Raw genomic sequence first — 12,035 nt, 5'->3', positions numbered from 1 at the left:
TCCAATGACTACAGCGAGATGCTTAATTCAAAGGCGCTCTGTCAACAGGACTGATTTGTGTGGCTAATGAGTGCGTTTAAAACAACAGCCTCAGCTCATGCATCCGAATGTCAATAAGAGGACGAGGTTCAATAAGGAGGCTTGTCCGTAATAATTAGCAGGGACAAGTGCTCTGGATCAGGCCCATGGTGGCTTTCACAGCCCCGTTCACAAGACATCACCAGCATCCCTGGGGCCCAGACACAACCCTTCACTCCTGGGCTGGGGTTGGAGCCAGGACCCAGAAGACCAAAACAGGGGTCCATGGCAGAGGGGGAGGTCTTGACCAGTGGTGTTCAAGGTGGTGTTCAAGGTGGTGATAAGAAGACGGCTAGTGACCACCTATCAAGCATGTAGTCCTTAATTCTGTAGACATTTATTGAGCACCTATTGGGTGCGAGTGGTGGGAGGTGAAACTGCAGGTGTTGGCAGAGGCCCAGAGAGTGAGGGGTGGGGGACATGGGACATGGGTGGGAGGTAGACCAGAGGGATGGAAGCATTTCACTGTGCAAGTCTCTCCCCAATCTCAGAATACCCTCTCTGTTCCCAGTCCTTAACGTCTTGGTGCCAATGCCACCTCCCCCAGGAAGTCTGCTCTGATTTCCCCTTGCTTTCCTGGCAGGCCACAACCCCCACCTAGCATCAAGGCTCCGCTTGTTTCCTGCAGGTCTTTTAGGCACTCATCCCCTTAAGAATAGAGATAGAGGGGGGCATCTGGGAGGCACAGTCAGTGAAGTGTCCAACTTCAGCGGGGGTCATGATCTCATGGCTCATGAGTTCGAGCCCCACATCAGGCTTTCTGCTGTCCGTGCAGACCCTGCTTCAGATCCTCTGTTCCCCTCTGTGCCTCTCCCCTGCATGCTCACTCACTCTCTCTCAAAACATAAGTAAACTTTAAAAAAATAAAAAGTTTATTAAAAAAAATAGAGATAGAGTGTCTTCGTTCTTTCTTAACCCAGAGGCAACCACAACTTTGGGCATATAAATGACCCTTACTCAGGACTTATTAGCTGTTCATTTAACTCTTCCTGGTTTTCCCACTGCTACTATTATTCCCATAGTTAGCTTTTACTGCACAAACATTAAGATAGGGGGCCAGCGGTTGTAGGAGGAGAGAAGATGCCAGAGTTGGAGGTGCTTAGAGATGAGACAACAGGAGCCCGGCTCCCCTGGACCTACCTCCCCCCTCCAACAGGAATGCACACAACATGTTTGTTAAATGGCACATCTTGCTGGGAGCTAGGGGGTCCAAGGCCTGTGCGAGAGAGGATGAGAAATGAAGCCTTGAAGGCCCAGCTAAGGCATCTGGGTTTTACTGTGCAGCTGAAGGAAAGCCAGCAAGTGACTTTAAGCTCAAGAGAGGGCCAGGCACATGCAGTATGAGCAGATGCCTCTGACTACACACAAGGAGTGGACAGGAAGGGGAAAAGCCAGAGGGAAAGAGAGTGACTGAAAGCTCGAACCCCAGCTGCCTGGGTCCACATCTCAACCCTGCATACAAACTGAGATTTTGAGCAAGCTACCTTCCATAGCATCTCTTTCCTCCTACAGAAGATGGGAAATAATAATAAACCCATTATTATTTCGGGGTTTTACTGAGGATTAAATGAGATGCGTGTGTACAATGTTTGAGATGGGCCCTAGCACTCTTGACTTGCTATAGTCACTGCGTAGCAGACACGAAAGAAAGAAAGAAAGAAAGAGAGAGANAAGGAAGGAAGGAAGGAAGGAAGGAAGGGAGAGAATCCTCATTTCCTCAAATGAGGAAACAAACATGTGAAAAGGCAAAGTAACTGGCATCCTTAGCTAGTATGAAGCGTGAGAGCTAGATCCCAAACCAGTTTCTCCTCTGCCTCTCCAGCACCATTGGGTGATTGTACGCAACAGCCAGGGGTGAGCATGTGTGTGCGTGCGTGTGTGCACATGCGTGTGCGTGTATGCATGTGTCTGCAGGTGGGTATGGTGCAGCTACAAACCACTGTCAGATGTGGGGCTTTGTCCCAGGACAGCCCTGGGCCTGCTCGGAGGGCTTCAGGTGTTTGCCTGCAGGGGCCGAGGGGAGCAGGTTCGGTGGGGGCAGCTCCCCCGCCTGCCGGCGCCCAAGCCTCCGGGGGCTCACCAGGTGCAGGAGGCAGTGGGCAGGTTTCAGAGGACAGGCTGTCATGATCTGTCTCCCCCCCCTTTGATGACAAGCCTCAGATTTCTATCTTAGCAGAGAAGCGCTAGGGAAATCCCGGGAGGAAACGATAAACGGGGTGTTTGTTCCAATCAATCTCCAAAGAGAGATTTTGTTCCGAAAGCCTTTCTCGCTCCTGCTCTGCCAAGAGGTAGTGAGGAAGCGGGTGTTCAGATGTGTGCTCAGCTCTTCCGTTTCCTCCAGGCGGTGGGCGCTTGAGCAGTCCAGTGTGTGTCTCGGTGAGTGGAGGGCAAATTTTTGTCCCCTCGGTGAACCTCCAGACTCATCTGAAAGTGTTCCCTTCCTCCAGCTTCTGAGTTTCCTCCAAAATCTCTGGCCAATAGCTCCTGGCATCTTAGGGATTTCTTCCTCCACTTTGCTCTAAGCTGTTCATGTTCCTCTTGCTTCCATCCCGTGTTCTCACTCCACACCTTCTCCCTGGGTGGGTTCATCCAGTCCTTCGGCTTCCTGTGTCACCTAAAGCTACTGGCCCCCAAATCGCCCACTCCAGCCAGTGCTCACCCCACGTAGCAACTGCCCTTTGAATATCACTGTTCAGATGACTCACGGGGAAACACAGGGTCATCATGTCCAAAGCAAAGGTCACCGTCATCCTGCCCAATCAGCTCTCTTCCTGTTTCCTCTATCCCACTAACCAAGACGAACATCCATCTAACTGGCAGAGACAGAAATTGAGAAGCAAGAAAATCTGGGCTTAGAGCCAGGCTCTAAAACTTACCTGCTGTGTGGGGCACCAGGGTCACTCGCTTAGTTAAGTGTCCGACTCTTGATTTCGGCTCAGGTCATGATCTCATGGTTTGTGAACTTGAGCCCTGCATCAGGCTTTGCCCTGATGGTGTGGAGCCTCCTTGAGATTCTCTTTCTCTCTCTCTGTCTCTGCCCCTCATCCCTCACAATAAATAAACATTTTGTGAAAATAAATAAATAAATAAAAGTTACCAGCTGTGTGATCTTAGCAAATTGCTTATCTTCTCCGAGCCTCGGTTTCCCCATCTGCAAAAGGGATATAACAATAGTTCCCATGTGGTGAGCTGTTGTGAACCATAAATAAGTGAATATATGTAAAGTTTCACGAATACCCTCCATATGCAATGAGTCACCAATTGGATCAGTTCTGCCCCCTAAATATTTCCCCATCCCTCTTCTCTTCCACCACACTGTCAATACACATAAGTTCAGGACTGACTTCAGAAACCGCCTAACTATGTGGCCTTCCATTGATTTCGTCCCCTTCATTATACACCCAGAGTACTCGAGAGGACAAATGACATCATAACCCTCTGGGGCTTCTCATTGCCACTGAAACAAAGTTCAACTTTCTGAACCTGGTTTTGTCAAACGAGGTACTTCAGCATTAAAGTACTTGCTCTTTTCCCAAAAAGTAAGTCCCCTGGGGGCGCCTGGGTGGCTCAGTGGGTTGTGTCCAACTTCAGCTCAGGTCATGATCTTGCAGTTCATGAGTTCAAGTCCCGTGTCAGGCTCTGTGCTGACAGCTCAGAGCCTGGAGCCTGCTTCAGATTCTGTGTCTCCCTCTCTCTCTCTCTACCCCTCCCCAGCTCATGCTCTGTCTCTCTCTGTCTCTCAAAAATAAACAAAAGTTAAAAAAAAATTTAAAAAGAATAAGTCCTCTGGGCTTTGCACAGGATAGTTCCATTTCCCTGCCCATTCCTCCAGCCTGGACTTGGGCATCACCCTCCGGGGGACCCTTTCAGGGGGATGCTGTGGCACACCACCCAAAGCCTCTCTCAGGACCAAGCCTCTCATTTCCCAACTGCCAGGAGCAGGATCACCTGCTGGTCCCCCAGGGGATGCTCTGGACATCCCCTGTCCATAATTCTGGACAGCTCTGGCCTTCCCAGCTCCTGGCTCTCCTTGGGATCAGGGCTCACCGCTGCTGTAGTGCTTAGCGGTTAAGCCTCTCCCCCTGCCAAGACTGCTCCCCTCTCCTCCCCCTGGAAGAGCCCCCTGGAAACTTTCCCCAAATGGTGTCCACCTCAGAGTCCACCTCCAGGGACTCCTAGAATGCCCCTCCACCCCAGGTCGGGTTAGGTTTGCTTTCTTGGAGTCCCCAAAGCCTCTCTGAGCCCCTCTGTCAAAGCTCCTATGATATGGGATAAAGTGACTTGCCCCTGTGTATCTCCCACTAAGTGGAAGGACTCGAGAGGAGCCACACTTGTTCGTCTCTATCTCTATAACACCTGGGTTGGTGCCGGGAATGGTCCCCTGCTACACAGACTCAGAAGTCTTTCTGTAGCCATTTCCAGCAGAGATTTTTGATGTGGCTTCTGAAATAAATCACTGAACGTCTCATGCTGGGCTGTTACCAAATAACAGATAAGATGGACATCCCAGAACTTCATGCCATCCCTGAACCTGAAGGATGGGGGAACCTTGGTGGGGTGGGTGGGGAGACGGGACTCGAGACTTGAGAAGACATGGCGCAGACTGGGAACAGTGGAGGGATCATGGAAGGGATGAGGGCTAGTGGGCAATGGTACCAGCCACACGCTCAGTAACAGGAAACACCCCACCTTTCACCTTGATGTAGCCGCTTGGGTGGCAAAATAAGAATATCAAATATGCCTGTGCTCTAACATGGCACATGCTGGGAGCTCCCTAAGATCTATTCAATGGCTCCTAGTTGTCCCCAGGATAAAGCCTAGACTGCTTGGCAAGTCCCATCAGGTCCTCCCTCATCTGACCCATACCCACTCTTCCCAGCCTTACTTCCTGCCACACCCTCATCATAGATCCTCAGCTGAAGCTCCTCCCAGATCTCCTCAGGAGGACCAAGTCACTTCCTTCATTTCCTCCCCTCCTCTTTATTTTTTATTGGGGGGGGGTGCAAGTGAGCAAGGGTTGGGGGAGAGAGAGAGAAGTGGGGCTCACCTGAAGTGGGGTTCGTGTTCACCAGAAGCGGGGCTCATGCTCACCTGAAGCGGGGCACAAGCTCACCCAACGCGGGGCTCAAACTCACAAACAGTGAGATCACGACCTGAGCTGAAGTCAGATGCTTAACCGACTGAGCCACCCATGTGCGCTCCTTTCCTCTTCTGATTCCTCCTCCATCCCTTTGAATTGGGATCATGCGTTGTCTGCCTCCCTGAGCAAACCATGAGCTCCCTGCTGATTAGTCTCTATCCCGAGTACAGCACTTGACCTAACCCACAGCAGAAGCCCACGCACTGTTGGCTGCAAGGGCAAAGGACATTTCTCTGCATCTGAGCTGGTGCAGGCACACCTGTGGACATAATCCACAGCTCCCTGGGACATGGGTTGAAGGCCAAGAGCACCCTTGGTAGCTCCGGAAAGCATATAGTTAGGGGCCTGGCCACAGTCTCCAGAGATGAGGAAGGGAGAGAATAGCATGGACTGGGTAGTCAGAGCGACAAGTTTCCATGAAAGATCCCACTTGGGGGAGGTGGGAGCCCAACAGTCTTGACACCACTTCACAGGTACAGTGTCCCTGCCTCAGCTGCCCCAACATCATCTCAGTCTGTGGTATTTCTGCTCCACCACAACACTGAGGCCAGGGTGACTGGTGGCCCTCTTTGACAGATGGTAACTGAGGCCCAGGGGTCTCCTGCTTTCCTTCCAGTTCCAACACTCCTTGATCAGTGGCTCTTCCTGGACCTTATGCATGGGGACCAGCCCTGAGTCTGGCCGTGGAACGCAGTACCCACCCTGGCTCTGGGGTCTTCTTCTGGGAACCCAAGTCCTGCCAGAAAAGAGGCAGCAGGACTGACTGACAGAGGAGGCATTTCTTCCCCTTAGAAGGGACCACCCTGAGCCTCCAAAGTTGGTTTGCATCTAGTGACCTGGTCAGCCTGCCCTTCAGTTAGGGCAAGGGCTTATCAGCCACACTCAGTTCTGTGAACTTCCCAGGGACCCTAAGGCCAACCTTGACTTGCTATTTACAGGGCAAGTGACATAACATTCATTACTGAGCTTCTGGAACTACCGAGTGTCACAGATGGGAGGTTATCATTGTCATCGCTACTGTTGTTATTCTTGTAAGTTGTTTTGTTTTTTTTTTAATGAAGTTCTGAGTAGGAATGAAGAGAAGAAAAGGCATTTTTAAAAAATATTTATTTATTTTTGAGAAAGAGCACAAGCAGGGAAGGGGCAGGGTGAGGGGTGGGGTGGTAACAGAAGATCCAAAGTGGGCTCTTCACTGACAGCCCGATGTGGGGTTCGAACTCACGAACCGGGAGATCACGACCTGAGCAGAAGTCAGACCCTCAACCGACTGAGCCACCCTGGTGCCCCTGTAGTTTTATTTTTGAAGGAGGGTTCCTGGTATTCCCCTGGTTCATAGAAATAGATCCAAGAATCAACCTGAATATGGGAGATTTCAAATAAACCACAGAATAGATTCTGTGATTACTTTTTAAAATATTGGTTTTCCTTCTAGGAAAATCTCAGACTTGTCCAAGATTCAAGTAGAGAGATAAACGATCAGGATGATTTTGAAGTTCTGTTTTTTAATTAACATGTGTATACGTTTNAGGGTCGGGGGGCGGGGGGCGGAGGGGAGGCACAGGTAATGCTTGCAGATGCACCTGGGATGTAATGCCTAGATTTTGAGTTCCCCAAGGGCAGGAACTGTGTCTGCTTTCCTGTCCCCCACACAGAGCCTGGCACATGACTGATGCTCAATAATTACTTGTTGAGTGAAAGAAAGTGAAGACAGTCCGGTCAATAAGAAAGAGCTGATGTAGCAACCTTCCCCTGGGCAGCGCCTTGATGGGCCGTGACCTTCTGTCAGTTAGCAGCAGTGGGGGTGGAGCAGGGCAAGAAAGGGACAGAATTGCTAATGCTGTGATTCCCCCAAAGTACCAGGAACTATTTCCCCGGGTTGTCACTGCCGCACCCCCCTCTGTTGGAGGTTGGCATCTTTTCGACACCCCCACATCTCACGCTCCACCACAAGAGCACACAGCCACCACTCCCCTGAGGGCCTAAACCACCTCTGTCCTCCCTGACACTCCGGGTCACTCCCCATCACTCTCCGGCACCTCAGCACCTGGAACTTAGTCTACATCCTAGAGGACCTCCGTGTTGGGGCTCTTGGATTCTCAGAGACTTACCTGTGCTACCCTGGAAAATGGCCATACTTCTCTTCAGCACCCCTCATTGGGTTCAGGAGCCCACTCTTCTCTGCTCCTTGATTTGGGGCTGGGCTCATGACTCACTTTGGCGTATAGAATGTAGGAGAGGTGAAGTTGCCCACATTCTCAATCCTGTCCTGAGTGAAGTGATGCCAGACACAATATCTAGTCACCCCAAACACCTTAGCCAACAGCTGGTTGAACCCCAGACCTGCCAGAGAGGGCATCATAGACCGGCAGAGCCAGTTGTCATGCTAGATGACCTCTGACATGCCCGTGAGCCCAGCCAAGACCAGCCACGCCTGGCCGAGACCAGCAGAGCCTCCCAGCTGACTCTAGGCGTAGAAGCAATAATAAATTATGGTTGCTTTGGGCCACTCGGTCTGCAAATGGTTTGTTACATGTCAGGAACCACCCCCTCCCCCAGCTCCCCCGAACGGCACCTTGGCCACCATTCCATGACTCAGGAGCTGACATCTCTGACGTGGGCATCCTGTCCACCCACTGCTCTCTGGCCTGAGCCTGACTCCCCTCCAGCTCCCTCATCTCTTATTTGCACTCCACCTGTTCTTCAGTTTCATCAAGGACCTTTCTTCCCTCTGATCTCTCCCAATCTGCTTTTCCTCTCTTTTGTTCCTTCCGAATCCCACCTACATCCCATGTCTCATACACCATCCACGCTATTGCCAAAGCCTTCAATTCTTTCAGCCTTTGTCCTTCCCTCACACCTTTAGGGAAACCCCGTTCCTGGGTCAATCTCACCGCCGCCTTCTGTGCTTTGCACCCACACTGCCAATTAATGCCACAGCCAATCGTCTGGCCTCTGGGGGTCCCCTCCCACAAACTCCTGGCCGCCAGCACCACCCCCTCCGCCCCAAGGCCCCACTGTTGCCCAGCAGGCCTCCGTGTTTCCCTAGTCAGCTTCCTGTCCTGTGACCCTGAGACCTGTCCGAACCTTCACCCCACTCCTCTCCCTTTAATGCCCTACACACTCCACAGGCAGCTCACCTCCCACTTCACAGAGAAACTGGGCCACCAACATCCTGCCGCTGCCTGTGAGCCTGCCTGCCTCCCTGGGCCCCTGTCTTCCTTTCAGCTTCCACAACCAGAATGTCCTCCTTCCCACCGCCGGTGACTGCAGGACAGTCAGTGTGTCGAGGTGGTGAGGAGCCCACGTTCTAGCGTCAGACGGTCTGAGCGGTGAGAAAGTCCCCTGCACTTACGGCCTGGCCCTGCAGAGGACAAACGGCCTGGCAGGCTAAGAGCTGAGGGACCCATCCCTCTTCCAACAGAGCGGCATCTCTGTCTCTCTGTCTCTGTCTGTCTCCTCCCTCTCCTTATCTCTCTTGTATCTTTCTCTATTTCTCTCATACGCACACACACACACACACACACACACACACACACAGCAGAATGGGGGAGGCAGGAGGAAGGGGGAAATGGGTCTGGAGAGGCAGAGGCCCATCTGATCAGGGCCCAGCAATTTCAGTAAGGAGTCTAAGATGGATCCTGAGGGCAATAGGGAGCCTTACAGGAGTTTAGGCCAGAGAAGGACGCAGTTCACTGTGCATTTCCGATAAATCACCGTGTGAGCAGAGCAGGGAACGGGATGAGACTGGAGACAAAGAAACAAGTGTGGGTCATCCTGGGGGCCCCAGGGGGAGAGGAGGGAGCTGAACCAGAGACGGGCAGCAGGGCGAGGCCAGAGGGGAGATATGGAGGCAGGAGAGAGCAGAGATGCAGAGACAGAGGAAAGACATGTGAAAATGGACAAAAGGGAGACAAAGGTACAGTCAGTGAGACAGAGTCCGAAGGACGTAGAGAACAAAGAGAGAAACAGACACCAAAAAAGGCAAATGGGGAGAGGAAAAGACAGAAATTCCATCCAAGCATGGAAAGTGGGAGAAGCCTAACAGGAAACGTCACCCTTGGAGGCCTCCCACCACCCTCTGCGCTGGGCCTCAGGTGCCCAGCCTGGGGGCGGAGGGAGGGAGGGAGGAGAAAGGAGTAGAGACGGGGGACGGGGCGGCCAGGGAGGGCCACCTCAGCAGGCCCACGCAGCCCAGCGGCCACGGCCTCAGCCCAGCTCCTTAACCAGCCTCCATCTGCCATCCCAGCCTTTACGTGCCCAGAGACAGATTTGAAACTAGGAGCATATTTGAATTTATCAAGCAGGGGAGTGCGGCACAGTTGGAGATTTCTCACTTTGGTGGTCCCCGGAGGACTGAGGCTCCATTAGTGAACTGGAGACGTAATCGGGGATTCGTGTCCCTTCCCGTCCTGGTAAAGGGGTAGCAGGAAGCGCTGAAGGAGAGAGCTGCCCCCCAGAGAACAGTACACACATTCAGCAGGACCTGGCTGCCCAGTTCCAGAGGGAGACCATCCAGCCAGTCGGGGGGACAGTGACAGGGACACCCTCCCTGTACTCCCACACGCTCTCCCCAGCACAGCCTCTCCTCCCTGGATCCCCTCCTACCCGAGAGAGGAGGAAGTCTCCAGCCCAGGCTCTCACAGACTCTCTCTGCTCCTCCAGGAGAAGCCACAGACCCCAGGACCCATTCCTATACCTGGAGCCGGGCTAGGTCTGCAGGCTTGTTCTGCCTTCCAGTCGCTGGGCAACCCCAGGAAAGTCACTCGGCCCCTCTGAGTTTAATTTTCTTTATCTCTAAGAGAGGAGCGAAACCTTATGATTGAGCCCCTGAATGCCACGCGCCAGACACATCTGCTGAAATCATCTTTATGGAAAGTCATCTGTAAACTGAAGAGTGCAGCACACAAGTGATCCACGCGGGCATTTGAGGAGATAACGGGCCCCTCCTCCAGCAGAGTGCCTGTCTCATTCCCTGAAATGGAAGCCCAGGGTATCAGACCTTATGCCCTGGCCCCCCGCTCACATCCCCACTTGCTCACTTTGTGCACCTCCTGTCTTTTCTGCACAGCTAGATAGATAGAGGGTCAAGGCTCAGGGAGAAAGCCCAGAGGCTGGAGAGGAAACGTACATTTGAGCTGCCTCTCAAAAAGCAGGTCAAGGCAGGGGCCCTCTGTCAGGCCAATCCCAGGGCTGGGGTCTGGGCAGGCCTATGGGGGGACCACTGGGGGCTCCCTGGAAGAAAACAAGAGACAGACACTTGGCTAGGGAGAATCTGGGCCATTCCACCAAGGAGAGTGGGCCTCTAGACTGTCCACTAGGAGGAGCATTTAACTGGGGGTCTCTGGCCACAGAGCTGTGGGGACAGCAACCACAAAGGGAGTCTGGGCCGGTGACGGGAGGTCTCAGCTGGGAGGGCAGCCTGCTCATGCCCAGAACCACACCCACCCACCGCACAGATTCTCAGACAACAAAAGGAACTGAGGGGCCACCCCTGGGCTGGGAGGGGGATAAGACCTGAGACCAGTGTGAGGAGGAGTGAGATTCTGTCCATAAACATCTCAATAGCGTGATTAACTGAGCATCGCAAATTGTAACCCTTTCCTTTAATGCACTTTCCCTGAATTACCGCGAGGAGCCGGCCGAGGAGCCCGTACAAATTGCTGGAATGGGCAGTTAAGCGGGGAGGTCGGAGGTTAAATGAACACGGTTGTTTATGAAGACACAGCCCGAATCCATTTGCATTTTAATATTCTCTCAGTGAGACGGAAAGCCACTTTGAGGACAGCTTGTTTGGAAATCCCATTAACGGGTTATTTATGGGGCTCGTGGCTGCGTGACCCTTGCCCTTGTTTTGTTAAACATGAACCAGACATGAATCAGACGGGCAGCGGGCTAGTTGCTATTGTTTCCCGTAGCACGAAATGTCATCCGATTCAATTATTCTGAGGCTGACACTTTCTGAATTATCACCCTCATAATGCTCAATTTCCCCTGTTTTCCCCTTTGGTCAACCTGATTATTTCTGTCTTTGTAGAAAGCTGACTCTCAGAGCAGCCATTTCACTGCCATGGACTGTCACGGGGACTGGGGATGCCGCAGTCCCTGGCTGGACAAGACCCTGAGAGGCTGGCAGCCTGGGGGGATGGAAGGCTCAAGTGGCAGTAGGGTGGGGCCCCCGGACAGCTCGCCACCTCTGGACCCCACTTCCAGGTCTGGGGACTAGCTCTGGGACCCTCCATTGGCGTGAGAAGTGAATTCTTGGGATCTGTCACCCCTTTGGGTCAACATTAAAATGGACTTCTCTGAAAGAATGAACTGAAAACTCGTCGTAAAGAGAAAAAAAAAAAAGCCAAGGAATATTCTGGTACTTGGAGATTTTTCATGAAAAGTTCAGTGGATTCGAAAGCCTCATGGGGACCAAAGGCAGTCTGCTGTGAACCTGCATGACACAGTGGAGACAGGAGTCCCCAGAGAAGAGCAGAGAAACCCAGCAGCCTAGTCTCACGTGCCAGCGTTGGCCACATGCAGACAAATCCATCAGTTCTCAGATGGATTCGCCTTAAACTGGATGTCATTTTATTTTTTTAAAGCTTATTTATTAAGTCGTATTATTAGTATTAAGTTTTATTCCTTTATTTTGAGAGAGACAGAGCAGGGGAGGGGCAGAGAGAGAGGGACAGAGAGAGAATCCCAAGCAGGCTCTGTGCTGTCGATGCGGGGATCGAACTCAAGAACTGTGAGATCAGAACCTGAGCTGAGATCAAGAGTCGAATGCTTAACCAACTGAGCCATACAGGCANCCCCAGAGAAGAGCAGA

The sequence above is a fragment of the Crocuta crocuta genome, unplaced genomic scaffold, assembly GCF_008692635.1.
Source record: "Crocuta crocuta isolate KB4526 unplaced genomic scaffold, BGI_CrCroc_1.0 scaffold303, whole genome shotgun sequence".
Lineage (NCBI taxonomy): Eukaryota > Metazoa > Chordata > Mammalia > Carnivora > Hyaenidae > Crocuta > Crocuta crocuta.
The sequence above is the reverse complement of the archived record's forward strand: the minus strand, read 5'-3'. Positions refer to the sequence as shown.